At 58.6% G+C, this 18384-nt stretch overlaps 1 protein-coding gene across 4 annotated transcripts in view; it reads left to right on the forward strand.

The window, feature by feature from the left end:
- The first annotated feature begins 2491 nt into the window (after positions 1 to 2491).
- The window catches only part of CLIP2 (CAP-Gly domain containing linker protein 2), a 74127-nt gene continuing 58234 nt past the window's right edge, over positions 2492 to 18384 (forward strand). For 2 of the 4 annotated variants that reach the window (XM_042921370.1, XM_042921373.1), the window contains exons 1-2: positions 2492 to 2645; positions 14197 to 14296. The gene's annotated coding sequence lies outside the window, so the exon portion shown is untranslated. Of the gene's footprint in view, positions 2646 to 13591; positions 13923 to 14196; positions 14297 to 18384 lie in introns of those variants that run through there. The other 2 variants (XM_042921371.1, XM_042921372.1) reach the window with 2 other exon arrangements.

An 18384-nucleotide genomic window follows, 5' to 3' on the forward strand; every position in this document is an offset into this window, starting at 1 on the left:
GCTGGGGAAGCTAGTACTCTGTGTGCACTGTTGGTCTGAATAGCACTGGGGGCTGTAACTGAGGGAGGGGCTGGTGGGGGGCGGTCAGGGGTGGGTGGAAGGCAAGAGGGGGTGAATGAACCCCGACAGGCACAGGGGAGCTCAAATGCATCACAGCAGGACCTTGTGACCTGGATAAATCCCTGCCTCTCTTCATTATTATTATTATTATTATTATTATTATTATTATTCCTGCCTCTTTTTTTTTTTTTTTTTTTTTTTTGAAGGAGAGAGAGAGACAGAGCATGAGTGGGGGAGGAGCAGAGAGAGAGGAAGACACAGAATCCGAAATAGGCTCCAGGCTCTGAGCTGTCAGCACAGAGCCTGACGCAGGGCTCGAACCCACAAACTGCAAGACCATGACCTGAGCCGAAGTCGGACGCCCAACCAGCTGAGCCACCCAGGCGCGCCCCTCCTGCCTCTCTTTAGACCTCAGTTTATCCACCTGTGGAAGGAGGGGTCGGACTAAATGGTTTAGTTTCCAACAGGGAACCTTCTTGGTCTATTTCTGGTGGGTTGATGTCCTGGGAACTTTGGCCATTTTCCTGGTTCCAGAAGCTGTTATGTGTCAAAGAAGGGAGAAGTGCCCCCAGAATACAGGTGCCATTTGATCTGGGCCAGAAACCCACTCATTTGGGTAAATCATACTCTTTACTACACCCTGCCCCCCGCCCCCCTGATGCACTCACCCCCATCTTTTCTGAGCTCTCTACCCTAGAACCTGGGTGTACAGACCAGGTGGGGCTCCAAGGGGGTCTGTGAATTGCCTGAACCTGTCTGCAAAACTCTGTGTGTACATGTATGTGCATGAATGTGTGTGTGTGTGTGTGTGTGTGTGTGCACACGTGTATGTGCATGCGTGTATTGTACATTTCTGGGAGACCCTCCCCAGGGTTCAAAGTTTCGAAGGCCTGCGTGTCCTTAAAAGCTTGGGAAACCTCTGGCCTTGGGGCGCCTGGTGGCTCAGTGGGTTAAGCATCCAACTCTTGATTTCGGCTCAGGTCACGATCTCGTGATGTGCGAGTTCAAGTCCCACACTGGGCTCTGTGCTGACAACATGGAGCCTGCTTGGGAGTCTCTCTCTCCCTCTCTCTCTCTGTGTCTCACCCCTGCTTGCACATGTGTGCTCTCTCTTTCTCAAAATAAATGAATAGACATTAAAAAAAAAAAACCCTTAAGAGGTTAACTCATTTCTCAAAGATGATGGATACCAGAGCAGTGGAGGGATGGTGGTGGTAACTGAACCAATTCATTCATTCAGGTGTCATTGTCTACCCTCGGCCAGGCACAGGCCTGGGTGCCTTAGGGGACATGAAGAAGACTGCCTGGTGCCTGCCTGTCCTCCTTGGAGTCAGCGTCACTGTGTGGACCACAACCTTCCTCAACACACCCGCCTTCTCATGCTCAAGGGAAATGGAGGTGAATTCGAGCTGGGCTTTGAAAGGGAAGGATGATTTGTCAAATAGAGAAGGGGACAAGGGCATTACAGGTAGAACTAAGGGCAATGGCTCCGAGGTTAGCTTATCAAGGCCGGGGAAGGTGGCACAGAGGCACAGAGGCCAGTCACAGTGCAAGCACCTATGGGTGTCAGGAGTCCGATATTTCTTGCTCCTGGGCTGCCACTTAACCTCTGCCCGCCCCCCCCTCCCCGGGGTGTGTGTGTGGGGGTGCTGGCAGCTGTGTCAACTCCTCTGATACCCCAGGAGACGGGTCTTACTCCGGGGAGGAGGGTGTGATATTCATCTGGGTCTTGAGTACCACTTTTTCCAATAACAGGTTGGGAGTGTATCACCAAGACCCCCGTGCCTTTCCCCCCCACCTGCCTTGGCCTCAGGACAGCTCAGTAAGACCTGGGGTTCTCAGCTCGGCTCTACCGGCTACATCATCCCCTCCTCATCAGTTCCTGTCCAGTTCAAATGTCACCTCTTCCGTGAAGCCTTCCGGGGAAGCTCCTCCCCATCTCTCCCAGCATCTCGAGTTTGCATCTCTCCCAATGGTCTGAGACAGCCTTGTGAGCCGAGCATCAACACGATTTCAACGTCGATAGGTGACCATCGCCGAGGCGGGTGTGGGCGCACCCCAGACGCCCCACAACTGACTGCCTCCGGCGGAGGACAAGGTATACGGCAGCGTTTTCCGCCCGCCCGCCCGCTTGCGGCGCGGCGCGGCGGCCGGAGAAACGCGAGGCCGCGTGAACGCGCGCCTGACCCCCGCCGCGCCAGGCCCCGCCCTCCCGCGCCCGCCCCAGCGCCGGCCCCTTTTGTTCCCTCCCGGAGCCGGGCCGCTCGCTCCGCTCCCGCTCAGCTCGGCTCGGCTCGGCTCGGCCGCGGGGCGCGCAGGCGGCGGCCGGGGCTGCTCGATCCGCGCCTCCCGCCTTCCCGCCGCCGCCGCCGCCGCCCGGACGCGGCTGCGGCTGCGGCCGCGGAGCGTGGCCCGGGCCCGGAGCGCGAGCGCGGAGCCCCGGCCCCGGGAGGGGCTGCGGCCGGTGGGCAGCGGCGCGCGGGGAGGGGCCGCAGCATCCTCTCCCCCCGCGGCGTCCGGGCCGGGAGCGGAGGAGGCCGGGCGCTGGGCCTCCCGCAGCGCAGCCCGCAGCCGGAGGGGCGCAGGTAGGAGCGGCCGGAGGGCCCCCGGGGGAGGGGGCTCGCCGGGCAACAAAGGAGCGAGGGATGCGGGAGGCGGCGTCGGCCCGGCCTGAGCTGCAGCGGGGCGGCCGCCCGCAGGCATTGTCGGGGCGTGGGAGAGGCCGGAGGGCCGGGGGCCGGCGGGTGGGCGTGAGCGGGAGCTGCTCCCCGTGCACCCCCAACTTCCCTGTCGCCCGCAGGCGAGGAGAGGACGCTGCTGGCGTTGGGGGGGGGGGGGGGTTGCTTCCCGGGCTGCGAGTCCCTTCGGTGAAGGCATCTCCGGCACCGTCGGCGCCCGCATCCGCAGACTGGGGTTCCGCACATCTGTTGTGGGGGCTGCCTGTCCCGGCTCTCAAGGGCAGCGCCGGGAGGCCGGACGCGCCGCAGGGCTCTCTGAGCTCCCAGGCGGTGGGGGAATGGGGGGGGGGGGCACAGCCCGGTGGGCGCGGCCATACAGCCCCCTTTTCCAGACCCCGGGTCTGGGAGAACACGGAGCCCCCGCCCCGCCGGCTGGGGTCGCCCGGCCGATTCCCTTTGCAAAACTTGGTCGAAGTGCATGGTGGAGGGGGTATGGGGGAGACTGGGGCGGGGCGGCATCCCGCCAGGGGTGCCCCCCCAGGCTGGCGCTGGTAGCTGGTGAGGCAGCAGATTTTCTGCCCTCCCCACAGGGAGGGGCCATCGCCACCGAGATGCTCTGCTGGGCCTCCAGGGCGCGCCCGTTTGGGCCCTTCAGGCGGGGCTTGGGCGGGGCGGGTGCCCACTGGGCACTGCCACGCAGGCCCTGGCCCCACCCTGGGAAGGACGGACAGAGGGGGCACCTTGGGGGGGGGGGGCGAGTCACACACCCAGCAGCGCGTTCCCAACCTTGGATACCCCGCTTCTCCAATATGAGGGGGGAGATGTCCTCACCTCTGTAAGATGCCCAAGGGAGGTTAGTGGGGGTAGCAGTGGCCTAGGGCTGCTGGCAGAGGAGGAGGAGAGTGCAGGGAACACCACGTGGGGCAAGACTCCTCACCAGTTGTAATGTAAACAATGAGCCCTTCATTCATCCAGTTGCTGTCACCTGGCCCAGCACTGCCAGGAGGTGGCAGGTACACAGAGCAGGGGCCTCGCTGCCCCCAAAGGGCACAGCCCTGCAAGTCTTGGTGGCTTGCTTGATGAGTGCCTTGGTGGGGTAGCTGGAAATACAGAGGAGGGACACCTGGAGGATGGGGTGGAGCAGGAAGCTTGATGGGGGCACCGTGCATAAGTTTGCTGCCAGGATGCCACACAAGAGCTTCAGGCAGGAGAAGTAGTGGGGGTAAGTGCTTGGAGTCCTAAAAGGAGGCCTCGTGGCTGATGGGAAGGAGGAACAGTAAAGCATTTAGGTGATTGGGGCATGGGGTTTGAGGGAAGGGATTGTTCTGTCTCTTCTACTTTTTAAAAAAAATTTTCTTAATGTTTATTTATTTTTAAATGTTTTTATTTATTTTTGAGACAGAGAGAGAGCATGAGCGGGGGGATGGGGGGCAGAGAGAGAGGGAGACAGAATCCGAAGCAGGCTCCAGGCTCTGAGCTGTCTGCACAGAGCCTGATGCGGGGCTCGAACTCACGGACCGTGAGATCGTGACCTGAGCTGAAGTCGGACGCTTAACCGACGGAACCACCCAGGCGCCCCTAATGCTTATTTATTTTTGAGAGAGAGAGGAGAGAGAGACAGAGCGCAAGCAGGGGAGGGGCAGAGAGAGAGGAAGACACAGAATCGAAAGCAGGCTTCAGGTTCTGAGCGGTCAGCACAGAGCCCGATGTGGGGCTCGAACTCACGAGCTGTGAGATCATGACCTGAGCCGAAGTCGGCAGCTCAACCGACTGAGCCACCCAGGTGCCCCTGTCCCTTCTTCTTTTGCACATGGAGGGGCGGGGGGGGGGGGTGGAGGGGGTGGCCAGGCACCTTCCTCCAGGGGCTATAAGCCCAGATTGCGCTGGCACCCACAGTGTCTGGCCCAGGAGAGACGTTGGGGTACGGGCTCCGGGTCAGGTGGAGCGGGGAGGGTTGGAGTGGAGCTTCAAAGGCAGGGACCTTGCAGAGGGAACCTGGGAAGAGCCTCGGCTCACATGAGCTTTTGCACCAGCAAGCTTCTAGGTGCACCCGGCAGGCTGGGAAGGTGCTCTCTGGAATTCTGCACCCAGAGCTCAAACTCCCAAGGAGGGCGACCCACCCACAGAGGTACCAACCCCCCTGCAGTATCTGCTGCCTGATTTGGCGGGTAAGCGTTTGGATGCTGGCACCTGACAGCCTGGGTTCAGATTCCAGCTCTGTTCCTTCCTAGCTGTGTGACCTCTGACAAGTCACTGCACCTCTGTGCCTCAGTTTCCCTGTCTATAAAGTGAGGGTGCTTATGGTATCCACCTTTTAGGGTTGTGAGAATCGGACGGATGGATGTGTGTGAAGTGCGTGCACTGTGACAGGGCTGGTGACCAGTGTTCATCGCTGTTCTACCCACATAGCTCCCGTCCACACACACGTGGCTCGTCCCGTCCCCCAGCTTGTGTCCTTGCTGGGGCAGCCGCGCCTGCCTGTTGGCCGCTCACCGCGGCCTCCTCCCAGAGCTGCCCCCTCCATTCTGGTCCTTGACGTGGGGGACAGTTCCCTCCTGGTGTCCCCTCCCTGGGCCCGCCACCCTGAAGGTTGACCCTGCCCTCCTGATGCCCTCTCCCCGCACCTCTGCTTCCGTGCTCAGAGGAGGGGCCAGCGGCCTTCCTGACCCTGCTGGTTCCTTGCCAGCCTCGTCTAAGCGGCGGTGACAAAATACCACAGACCAGGTGGCTTATACCCAGCAGAAATCGATTTCTCACAGTTCTGGAGTCTGGAAGTCCAAGATCAGGGTGCCAGCATGTTCCAGGGGAGACCCTCTTCCGGGTCGCACACTTCCTGTATTCACACACGGCAGAAGGGGCTGCGGAACGGTCCGGGGTCCCTTTTATGAGGACACTGATCCTGTCCTGGAGGGCCCCTCCCTCCTGACCCTGTCACCTCCCAAGGCCCCTGGCCTCCTGACAGTGTCACCTCACGTTGGGGCTTAGGTTTCAACATATGAATGTGGAGGTTGGGGGGGGGGGGTTGTCACAAACGTTCAGACCATACCACCTGCCTGATGGCTCTTGGGGGGGATGGGGAACCCCAGCTTTCGTGTAGGTTTTTAAGAAAACAACACATACCGAGGGCTTACTCTGTGCCAGGAACCGTCGGCGAGCTCTCTAAATGCGTGTTTCCGTTTGTGGATATCTTCACGACGCTGCCTGCATTTTACAGATGAGGGCGTCGGGGCACAGAGAGGTTTCCCTGTTGGCCTTTCGTGCCACGCTACCATGTGCGTTTCACTAAAGCCTGGTTTGGGCCGTGCCTTCCTCAGACACCACCCCGGTTGCCCAAGTGCAAAGTCCAAGCCCTGTCTGGCTCCCGGCCCCCCCCGCCCCAGCTGGCTGTGCCTTGGCTTCCCGGCCGGCTCTCCCCACCCTCCCACGCTGGCCTTACCCAGACGTGTCTCGGCCTTAAGGAGCTGGGAGCGGTGGGCGTGGCTTGGTGAGCAGGGAGGGCCCTGACCCACGTCTTCGGGATTATTTTCTTACAGGGGAACAGGAAGCTTCTCCAATTAGGTTAAGTGAAAGGAGAGTTAGGAGGGAGAGGAAACTTCTGCAGCAAACAGTTGCAGGCCGAGACGGCCCCTCCTCTGGTTTTCCTCTTTTCTGGACTGCGGTTTCATTTTCTCTGCCTCTCATCTTCTCTCCTGGTAGGCTGTGTCTCTCTGGGTTGCTGATGTGACTGCCCTGAATGGGGGCTTTAGCTTGAGGCCACAGGACCTCCTGCGGGCACTCCCCTCAGTCTTGGGCGCCCGGCTGGTGGGCGGCAGGCCATGTGATCTCTGGGGCTGGGGGTGGGGGCGGGGAAACGGTGCCGGGCACCCACTACAGTGTCAGCCGCTGCAGGATGCCCACGTGCTGTGTGCTGGGGGAGGACGGGTGAGCGGGGCATTGCTTGCCTGGAAAACTGGATCTGACGGGAGAGGCGGACCCACAGCCAGTTAACTGCGGTCTCCACTGCGGTCTCCACCTCTAGGCAGCGGCATTTCTCGGGAGGAGCCGGAGTGGCCCAGCCTGGCCGGCGTGGGGACCGAGGGTGCCCTCCCCACCCCCAGCCCTGGCTCAGGAGCAGATGAGGCTCCTCCCTTCAGGAGCTGGAGACCTGGGCCACCCCACTGCCCACCCTGTCCCACCACCCCCTTCCAGGGCTGCCAAGGGTCGGTGCACAGAAACAGGAATACAAAACTCAGGATCTCAGAGGAAATGCTTGAAAACGGCAATGAAGTGTGTCCCTTCTGAATAGAAAGCAGATGGGACGCCTGGGTGGCTCCGTTGGTTAAGCGGCCAACCTCAGCTCAGGTCACGATCTCACGGTCCGTGGGTTCAAGCCCCTCGTCAGGCTCTGTGCTGACGGCTCGGAGCCTGGAGTTTGCTTCGGATTCTGTGTCTCCCTCTCTGTCTCTCTCTGCCCCTCCTCCGCTTGTGCTCTGTCTCTCTCTCTCTTTCAAAATAATAAATAAGCATTTAAAAAAAATAAATAGAAAGCAGAGCGTGTCAGGTGGTTTTTATCAACAAGGTGTAAATTCGGGCCCTTGTCCACTTAGTGCTTCTGTCTTCCCTGGGCAGCTCTTGGTACATCCCTGGAATGTGCCTTTGACTCTGCCCAGGAAAACACCTGCTCTGCACACATCCCTTTTCACCCTCGTGGCCTCTTTGCCACGAGGGGGTGGACTTTCAGGCTCACAAGGAGTCCCTGTTTTTCCAGCCTGGAGTTCTCAGCCTAAAGCCCACCACTCGTGTGGTCCCTAAGTCACTTGTGGTCCCACAAGTGTGTCACCCTAAGTCAAGTGTGAAGCTGGACGCTGCCACGAGGGAGGGAGCAGCATTTGGCGCCCGGGGATGTTTTGCTGCCTTGTGTCCTCATTCTGCTCAGGCTGTTCCCTTTTCTACTGTGGACTGTTCCTTGCATAAATTCGTTGGTTCTCCGACACAGCTCACACTTCAGTTTCTGTGCCAGGGGTTGTGCCCAGTCCCGGGAGCTCAGGGCGGAGGAGGGGAGACATCCGAGAGGGTCTTGTGTGTTCTTTGTGTGACTCCAGAAAGGGCTGGAGATGATTCGCAAAGGTAAACGCCCCATAACGAGATGAAAGTGACCGGGGTAAAGAGCAAAGCCGGGGTGGCAAAAATCAAACGAAGCTGGAGGGGCTGCCGTACCTTCCGTGGCAGGTAACTTGCCTCTGAGCTTTCTAGTAGCCTGATCTGAGGGCGAGGCAGGTATTTTGAGTGGTTGTATTGTCACCTCGCTCCTGTGAGCCCTGCTGTATATACCACTAAAGCCTAAGGGTCGGGCTGCCAGCCATTGTGGTCCTGGTATGGCCCTTGGTCCAGAAGGTAGAGGGTGAGAGCGGCTGCCTTCTGATCTTCCTTTCTTTAAATTTTTTTTTAAAGTTTATTTATTTGTCTTGAAAGAGACCGACAGCGTGAGCAGGGGAGGGACAGAGAGAGAGAGAAAATCCCAAGCAGGCTCCATACCATCAGCACACAGCCCAATGTGGGGCTCAAACTCATGAAACCCCGAGATCATGACGAGATGAAACCAAGAGTCGGACACTTAACCGACTGAGCCACCTAGGCGCCCCTCTGTCTTTAAATTTTTAAAAAATATTTGTTTATTTTTGAGAGAAATTGAGAGAGAGAGAACAAGCGAGTGTGAGTGGAGAAGGGGCAAAGAAAGACGGAGATCCAGAATCCGAAGCAGGCTCCGGGCTCTGAGCTGTCAGCACAGAGCCCGACTTGGGGCTTGAACTCACGAACCATGAGATTATGACCTGAGCCAAAGTTGGATGCTTAACCGACTGAGCCACCCAGGTGACTCTGCCTTCTGATCTTTCTAAGCCTCCTCCTGGAGGGTCCCTGTGTACCGCTGAGAGCCAGGGTTCCTGCTCACAGCCAGCCTGTTCACTGGGGTCTGCCTGGCCCCAGGGGTGCGTGAGAGCTGATGAGCTAGGAGCCACGCTGGCTCCTGCCCAAGAATCCCCATCTCCCGAGGAGGCGTGGGGGACATGATGCAGGGAGTGCACCCAGTCGGCCCCAGGAGTTGGCTGGAGGATAGAAGAAGGGTGAAGGCGTCTGGCAGAATGAGCGACGGGGGGTGGGGTCTTAGGGAGCAATGAGAAACTCAAGGAAGCTGGAACGAAGGGTGCTGGTGGACAGGGTTCCCAGGAAATGAGGCCAGAGGCAGGCAGGGCCTAGGCTAGTGGGCAGAGAGACCACAGGCCATGGCCTTGGCACCCAGGGCTGGGGGGGTGTCCTCCTGGCCTCGTCCTTGAAACCTCTGCCCTGTCCCCCCCAACCTGGGTGCCAGGAGGAGAGTTGGTCTTGATTCTGAGGAAGTCAAGAAAGGAAGTCAAGAAGGGTGGTTAAGAACTCAGGCTGTGTGGCCAGAGGGCCCGAGTTCGAATTCCACGTCTACTATTGGATCAGTTGTGTCACTCTAAGCAAATGATTGACCACTCCAGGCCTCAGTTTCCCACTAGTAAAGTGGATGGAATTCATAACAGGGCTGTTGCAGAGGTTAAATGAGGTAGTATTTATAAAGCACTTGGGCCGGCGTGTGGAGCAGAACAGATATTGTGGGTCTGTGTCTCCTTAGGCTGGAACAGCTCAGCAGAAGAGGGGGGGCCCATCCCACCTGGACCCCCTGCACCAGGTGCACCCACACAGGCTCTGAGCCCAGCACAGTGAAGAATCAAGCTCTGTGACAGAGAGTGGTGTGGACATGGGGTCACCCTTCCAGCCCTGAGTGGGGGGGCGGTGCTCAACATAGTTGGTTAGTGTTGTTATGGACAGTAATAGTAGCTGTGTGAGTTTGGGAGAGCCTCGCGGGGCAGCTGTGCCACCAGGAGCAGATACCTGCTCTGAGAACAGGTCTTGGTCTCTGCTTGATCTCCTCCAGTGATGGGGGGCTCACTGCCTGCCTCTTTGTTCGTTGGACCCAAATGTGGTTAGCATCCACTCTGTGCCCGATGCTAATTGTTGGGAACCTTCTGCCCTTCCCAGAGCTCGCTCCAAGCCGGCCAGTGAGTGCGGCTGTGGTGTGTGAACAAGCTGCCATGGATGTGGAGAGGAAGAGGGTGGTAGCGGAGGGAGGGCGTTTCCACGCGTTCGTGTTTCCTTCATTCATTCGCGAGCTCGTTAGGCGTTTTGAGCTGCTGCATGTGCTGGGCGCTGTCCTAGGTACCGAGAGCTCAGCAATGGATACGATCTGCAAAGAATCTGCCCTCTTAAAGCTGCCGTCAGCGAGATGTGAGGGAGTTTGCCAGCGGATGAGAGGACCAGCATTAGGCAGAAGGAACAGTGTTTGCAAAGGCCTGGGGATGTGGTAGGATGTGTATGGGTGTGGGTGGGCGTCTGTGGCATTCAGGAAGCTTTTGGTGGCTGGGGGTGGTGGCTGCCTTTCTGGAAGCACTAAAACACCAGGAGGGCTTCTTAGTGACTGACCTCACCCCTGGGGCCACCAGGTTCTGCTCCTCCTCCGCCCATCCCGTCCCATCACCCACCCACAGCCCTGGGTTGCCCTTTGTCCTTCAGAGGTTTAGATGGTGCCCCTGGCCCCCTGGCTGGTTCATGCGTTCTCCAGGCTGCCTCGTGGGCCCTGGATTGCATACTGTCCCCACAGGCCCAGACCTCAGGGGGGCTCAGCCTCCTCCCTGCAGGGCAAGGCTCGAGAGAGGATGCTGGGGTGCTGACTTGGCACGCCTTGTTCAGGGAGGAAGGTTGGTGTTCCGGAAGGTTGTGCAGTGAGCACGGCACCGCTGTGGGTCAGGCCCCGGGTGCTTGACGTCCATGGGGCTTGGGCCTGCCCGCAGGGAGCTCGCAGAACCGCGGGGAGCCAGATGCCCCGTGGGTCCCCATGGTTAGGCACCACCGCCCGGGGCTGTCTGATAGGCGGGAAGGACCCAGAGGGGCTGGGACCACCCCTGCTTCCTCCACTTCCTCTGCCATCCACCCCCAGCCCAGGTAATTAAAAAGAATTTTAGGGGCGCCTGGGTGGCTCAGTCGGTTAAGCATCCGACTTCGGCTCAGGTCACGATCTCACGGTCCGGTCCGTGAGTTCGAGCCCCGCGTCGGGCTCTGTGCTGACTGCTCAGAGCCTGGAGCCTGCTTCTGATTCTGTGTCTCCCTCTCTCTCTGACCCTCCCCCGTTCATGTTCTGTCTCTCTCTGTCTCAAAATAAATAAACGTTAAAAAAAATGAAAAAAAAAAGAATTTTAAAGCCTTTTTATTGAAATACAGTATCCACGCAGAAAAGTGTGCATGACATAAGCATACTTGGTGAAGTTTCCAAACTGAAATCCTTGTATAATGAGACCCTGCTGGCTCCCCAGAACCCCTCCTGTTGTCCTTCCGGTTAGTACCCCTGACCCAAGGGGGACCCCTTCCCTGATTTTTTTTTTATGTTTATGTATTTATTTTTGAGAGAGAGTGCTAGTGGGGGAGGGGCAGAGAGAGAGGGAGAGAGAGAATCCCAAGCAGGCCCCACACTGTCAGCACAGAGCCCGATGTGGGGCTCGAACCCACGATCGAGTGAGATGATGACCTGAGCGGAAATCAAGAACCATATACTTAACTGACTGAGCCACCCAGGAGCCCCCCCTGGTTTTTTATATCATCAGTAATGATTGTCCACTGACTTCATTTTTATTTATTTGTTTGTTTATATTTATGTACGTATTTAAAGTTTATTTTGGGGTGCCCAGGTGGCTCAGTCAGTTAAGCATTTGACTTTGGCTCAGGTGATGGTCTCACAGTTGGTGGGTTCGAGCCCCGCATCAGGCTCTGTGCCGACAGCTCGGAGCCTGGAGCCTGCTTCGGATTCTGTGTCTCCCTCTCTCTCTGCCCCTCCCCCACTCACACTTCGCCTCTCCCTCTCTCAAAAATAAATAAACATTAAAAAAATTAAAAAAAAATAACACACAAGTGTATAATCACAGAGCTCAGACACGTGGTTGCATAGAGTTGTAGTTCATTCATTTGCATTGCTGTATTTTCTTCCATTGCAGGAAGAGAGCCCGCCTTAGTTATTCCTCACGGGGTTGGATATTTGGGTTACTTTCAGTTTAGGAGCATTAGGAACAGTCTGTCTTTGGGGTGCTTATGTCCGCATTCCTTTTGGGGGCGTGCCTAGGAGTGGAGTCTCTGGGTCGCGATCAGGGTTAGTAGGTGAGATCAAACTGGTTTCCAAATCGCTTAGCAGTTGACTCTCATCTCGGCAGTGGGCGAGCGGTTTGGACATTCTGCAGCCTCGCCCACCCCTGGTGTCTGCTTCACTTTCTGCGTTCCGGTGAATATGACGTTAGCCAGACGAGCAACAAAGGAGAACGTCTTTCCATAGGTTTGCTGGTCTTTTAAATACCCTCTTTTCATGTAGTGCTCCTTGAGGTGTGTTGCTGATCTTTCCAACTTGATTTGTTGGACTTCTCTCTGCATTCTGAATATGAATCATTCTTGGAATGTAGGGCTTGCAAATGTTTTCCCCCTTCTGTGGCTTGTTCCTCACACAACACTGTCTCTCTGTCTCTCGGTATCATTTGATGTACAGAAACTCTTAATCTTTTTTTTTTTAATTAAAAAAAAATATGTATTTAGGGGTGCCCAGGTGGCTCAGTCAGTTAAGCCTCCGACTTGGGCTCAGGTCATGATCTCGCGGTTTGTGAGTTCGAGCCCCGCGTCGGGCTCTGTGCTGACAGCTCAGAGCCTAGAGTCTGCTTCGGATTCTGTGTCTCCCATCTTTCGCTACCCCTCCCCTGCTCACGCTCTCTCAAAAATAAACAAAAAACATTTAAAAAATTTGTTTTATTTTGAGACAGAGAGAGCAAGCAGGGGAGGGGCAGAGAGAGGGAGAGAGAGAATCCCAAGCAGGCTCTGTGCTGTCAGCGCAGAGCCTGACGTGGGGCTTGATCCCACAGACCATGAGCTCATGACCTGAGCCGAAATCAAGAGTCAGACACTTAACTGAGCCACCAGGTGCCCCCAAAAGCTCTTAATCTGGTCCAATTTATCCGTCCTTTCCCTGTCTTCTGGTACTTTCTGTGTCCTGTTAAGAAATCTTTGCATATCTCAGTCTTTATTCATGTCTCTTAAATACTGTATTGTTTTGCCTTTCACGGTTAGACCTGCTTTCCCTCTGGGATTGGTTTTCGTGTATGACGTGAAGTAAACATACTTGTCTCCCTTTGCTGCCCTGACAAATGACCACAAACACAGTGGCCCTCAAACAGCACAGATGTATTATTTTGGATTTATGGAGGCTAGAAGTCTGAAATGGATCTCTCCCGGCTAAAATCAGGATGTCAGCAGGGCCGTGTTCCTTCTAGAGGCTCAGGGAAGAATCTGTTTCTTGCCCTTCTCCAGCTCCTAGAGGCTGCCCGCATTCTTTGCCTGGTGGCCCCTTCCTCCATCTTCAAAGCTACCAATGTCACCCTGAGTTGTTGGCACGCTGCCATCCCTGTGATTCTGTCCCTCCTGCCTCCCTCTTGCACTTGTAAAGACGCTTGTGATCACATTGGGCCTGCCTGGATAATCCAGAATAATCTTCCCATCTGGAGGTCGGCTGACTAGCATCCTTAAATTCCATCTACAACCTCAGTTTCCCTTTGCCATGTGTAAGCTAACATCGTTAACACATTCCAGGGATGGGGACATGAAAATCGTTGGCGGGGGGCCATTGTTCTATCAACCACGGGTGGGTCATGATTTGTTTTTCCCCATGTGGTTATGGGGACCCAGAACCACTTGTTGTAAAGATCATCTTTGGCTCAGGGGTATTTTTTAAGTTGCTTGTGCAGATTCTAACCCTAGGCAGGAGGCCCGGCTGGCTGGGTTAGGGAGGAGACCCCGGGTGTTGGGGTGTTTCCTGGCCTACGTGTGTTGGATGTAGTTGCAGCGAAAAGAGACTGGGTCAGGACACTGGCCTGGGAGACAGGACGCAGGAGCGCTTTCCTGCCTGTTCTGCCTAGATCGCTAGGTGACCTCAGCAGGCCCCTTCCCTCCCTCAGCCTCTGACCGCTTCTGGTCTCGGGGACCCCTCTGCCCAGCACACGTTTTCGGTCACTTGGACACTTGAATCTCACCGTCCTGTTCACTTGCTCCATGATCATCAGCCTGGGCCTCGGTTTCCCATTCTGTGAAATGGGAATAAAGGTGGGTCATAGGGCAACTTGAGTCATGTTGTTCCCAAGCCCTTCTCCTTGGGCCTGGCCGGGACCTCATCCAGCAGAACCAGGCTGCGTCAGTGGCAGGAGGGCCCCAGCTGTCCAGTCGCTGGGGCCGTGAGTGGCCCACAGTCAGGAGCGGGTTCTCGGGGCCATGGTTGTCCCCTGGTTCTGAACGTGCCAACTGTGTGTGTGTGTGTGCGCACGCATGTGTGTATAAGGCCAGGAAGTATATTGACATTGGTGTCCCTTCCCCTCCCCAGACCCGACATAGCCCTGGTCCCCTCTGCTCTGCCGAGGACAGCATCTGAACCACCTCCAAGCCTGAGGGACGATGGCCGCGCTCCAGTGTGTGCAGCTCAGGTGAGACTGGCAGGCCGGTCACTCCCAGAGCTCCGTAGTCACCCCGGGCCACGGGCAGGACAGGGAAGATGCCAGCTTGCAAACTGGGATCTACAGCCCTGAGCTCAGAGGCCGAGAGGTGCGAGGATGGTGAGCACGGGAGCCCCGTCTTCTGGACGGACTTGGCCCTGCTCGTCTCGCAGCCTCAGGCGCCGGAGAAGCTGGGGTCATCTGGGGCCCCGGGGCTGTCCCCTGCTCCGCCCCGCGGGTGCCCCGCCCTCCACGTCCATGCGGTCTTCCCAGCTTGGTTCCGGCTCCAGCTCTGCTGTGAGGCTCGGGCGGGTCCCTTCCCCGGGCCGGTTCTGGATGGCTGCCAGGCTCCTCGTACTCCCAGGGTGACCCCGCACCCCAAGCAAGGCCCATCACCACCCTCTCCCGCATTGGTCAGCGGCCATATGCGTGCCGGGCTTGCACCGCCTGGACTGGCTCCAGCGTCCTCTGGGGCCTCGCTGACCGGGTGGGAGCGGAGGGTGGGTGTGGAGGCACAGGCACAGGCCGACGGGTGCCACGTCCCCGGCCATCCCGGGCCCGCCCGAGGGGCGGCTGGCACGGGGCTCCGGGCTTTGGCTTTCACCTCAAGCTGGCAGGACTCACAGGGAGGGGGGCCTGTCTCAGCCCCACCCTGCTCTGGGCTCCCTCCCACAAGGGGATTCTAGCCTCACCGCCGGTCAAATGCAGGCAGAGTGAGCCCCCCTTCCAAGCAGGATGGGACAAGCAGCAAGTGCCAGCTGGGAGTAGGCCTGTGCGGACGGTGGTCATGCCCGTCTGCTAGGTTCAGGGGTTGGGGAGGCACTGGGTTTCCAGTGCAGCTGTGAGTGCTGGGGTGCCTGCTGGGGCGGGGTTTGGTGAGCCTTGGCCTGGTAGTTGGCCCCCCTGGGGGTCACTGTCTGGTTCCTCAGGGCAGGTGTATACGACGAGGGGAAGGACTCTTCTGTCTTGAAAAAGAAATTTTTTTTAATTAAAAAAAAAAATGGCTATGAAATATTTTAGGCACTCAAAAAACAAAAAAAAGAAAAACGGGGCACCTGGGTGGCTCAGTCGGCTGAGCGTCCGACTTCGGCTCAGGTCACGATCTCACGGTCCGTGGGTTCGAGCCCAGCGTCGGGCTCTGTGCTGACAGCTCGGAGCCTGGAGCCTGCTTCGGATTCTGTGTCTCCCTCTCTCTCTGCCCCTCCCCTGCTCATGCTCTGTCTCTCCCTCTCTCTCAAAAATAAACATAAAAGAGAAAAGGACCTGACAGAATACGATGAACGCCCATGTACAGTCTGTAGGACTCAAGAAACAAATCTTATAAATAGAAATAAAGCCCCCAGTTACCCCCGCCCCAGCCCTGTCTCCACCCCATACGCTGGCTGCTGCATGGAGCCCCGTGATGTACGCCCAGCAGGTGCCTCCCGGGCCACGCCTCGCCGCCCCTGTTTGGGCTCCGCGCCCACTGGCCCCTGCTCCCCGCTCGCCAACTCTTGGTATCACCTGGCTTTTTGGCTTTTTGCCCATCTGATTGGGCGGGAAATGGGATCTCCTCGTGGCTCGAATTTGCATTTCCCTGCTGACTGGGAGGCCCGGTGGCTGTCCGGTCGCGTCCTCTCCTCGAAGGCTTCCTCGTCTTACCTGTCGGCTGTTCTTACCTGTCTGTCTGGGGTGCCCTCACGTCGTCCTCCGTCACGTCACATACTGGTGGGTGCTCCCAGCTTGTGAGGTTCCTTGAACTTGGCCGTCCCCGGCGACTCTCCCAAGGGCCCCATCACTCTGCCCCTTGCTGCCCCTCCCCAGGGTCCCTCGGGGACCTCACGCCAGCCCCCGCCTCCTCCCAGGTCCCTCCCAGTGGGACCCTGGGTGCTCCCTCTGCACCCACACTGTTTGCCACCAAATGCTGCTCGGCACCTCTCCCCTCTCTGTCCCCTCCAGCCCCCGCCTCTGCGCAATTCAGGCTGCATTGTCGTGTCCCTAATGTATCCCAGCAGCCCCCAGGACAGTGGCCTCCCCTCCCTCGCTCCCCCCAGTGTCCTCATCCCCTCCCGAGCGGTCTTGCCAGTGTGCACATCTGATGTGTCGCACCCCTTGTTTGACATCCTCCATGGAGCTTCATCCATTGAGGCTGATGCCCATGTGTGGCTGGGAGACCCCGCTGTCCCTCCCAGTCTCTGGATTAACGCCCCCGCCACGCACACGCGCACACGCACACACTTTAGCCAGTAAATCTCCAGCTGTTTGGCTGACCTGCAGAGCATGGCCTGCTCCTTGAGGTTCCCCTGCCTGGCCCCTGGTGTGCTGGGCTCCCTATTACAGAGCTTTCCCTTTCCGCCCCAGGGTGTTGCTGCTGCGGCCTAAGCCTTAGGGCTTGCGGTGAGTGGTCGGGGGCCACACGACGTTCATCTGTGGGTGCCACATTGCCCGGCACTCAGATCACAGGGTCAGGAGAGGAGGGAGGAGTGTGGGCACCCTGGCTGCTGACAGCTGAGGCAGGAGGAAGGGGAGGAGGGGGAATCACCCAGAAGAGCCACCGCTGTCATTGGGGGTGGCAGGCCTGGACCTGAAGGCTGGGCTTTGGCCAGCAGCCCAGAGTGGTCTTGCCAGAGTGCCTCCCTCCAGCCAGAGGCCCCGGGTGTGAGTGGCGGCCGGGTCTCCGGTGCCGGATTCCTGGTGCCGGCCTCTTGCACGCCGGCCCGGGGCATGGGCTTTCCACTGCCCTATTTGGCACCTCCCCCCGTTCCGTCGGGGCCACACCCTGGGCCTCCGATTGGCGGAAAGTTCTTGGGCCTCATCCCCACTCAGACTGCGGCCCGCCCACCCCCTTGCAGCTGAAATGGAAACCCTGAAATGCAGCCCGGGTTTGTCTTCGGTAAATGGCGACTGAGGGCGGCACAAAGGGGGCCTGTTGGTCTGAATGCCGCCCGCCCTCCTCCGCCCCTCCCGCGCCCGCCTTGTCTGGGCCCTGAGTCCCTGGGGGAGGCGACGTGTGCACCCCGGGCCTCCCGAGAGCTCAATAGAGAGCGGTTGTGGCAGCTGCCCTTTCCCGGCGGCTCCCGTGTGCCAGGCACTGGGCGACACCTGTAGGGTGTGTTCGGACTTGCTCATCTGTGACCCCCACGGGGCAGCGGTACCTTCACTGGTACCGTCTTACGGGTGATGCAAGAGCCTCACGCTGGGCCAAGGACCCACAGCCACGCGTGGTGGTTGGGGTTTGGACCCACATCGCCTTAAGCCTGTTCCCTCCTGTCTCCCAGGCCTGCCCCGCCCCCCACAGTGTGGCCAGAAGCCAATTTATCCCCAGGTCCCAGCTTTTCCCAAGAAAGCCCTTCCTTCCTCTATCCCGTGAGGAGGGCTGAGTCACAAAGGGGTGATTGGCCCCAGGCTCCTCCCCTTCTTCCTGTTCACCATGTGTTCTCTCCTCCCCTCTCCCCTTCGCGCCGCCCCCCCCCTCCCCCCCCCCCCCCCCCCCCCCCCCCCCCCCCGGCTCTGGAGACCCTGGGGGGTGGGGGTGGCTGCCGGCCTGTCCTCCCTGGCCGTCCCTGAGTCACCACCCAGCACTGGTGGCGGGACCAAGCGAATGCAGCCGGCTCCTCTGGTTTCCTTTGTCGGCAAGGCAGCGAGGCCACGGGTCTCACAAAAGCTAGCCCGGGCCCAGGGAGGCAGAGGCGGGCCAGCCCCGGGTCTGGTTCCAGCACAGCCTCTGAGCGGCAGGTGACTTTGGGTGAGTCCCTGAACTCTTCTGAGCTTCCGGCGCTCCTCCCGTGAGACGGCTCCTGGCTCATCAGGGCTTGGGAGGACTAACGAGGCCACATTCCTGCGAGGCCTGGCAGGCACATTTCTGCATCCTGGAGGCTGCTGGGATCGTCAGGGTCCGGGAGGGAGGAGGGCAACTGTGGGAGCCTCCGGAAGCCTCCCCTGGGAGGAGCGTGCTGGGGATTTGCGGCCTCGGGGGCCTTTGTCCTCTGGGCAATGGCAGGTGTGCATTCACACGAGGTTTCTGGATCATGGGCTCTGTGCCAGGCCCGGTGCTGGGACTGGGTCCTCAGAGAAGTTGTGGCCCCGCCCGGGGTTGCCCA

This window comes from Panthera leo, chromosome E3, assembly GCF_018350215.1.
Source record: "Panthera leo isolate Ple1 chromosome E3, P.leo_Ple1_pat1.1, whole genome shotgun sequence".
Lineage (NCBI taxonomy): Eukaryota > Metazoa > Chordata > Mammalia > Carnivora > Felidae > Panthera > Panthera leo.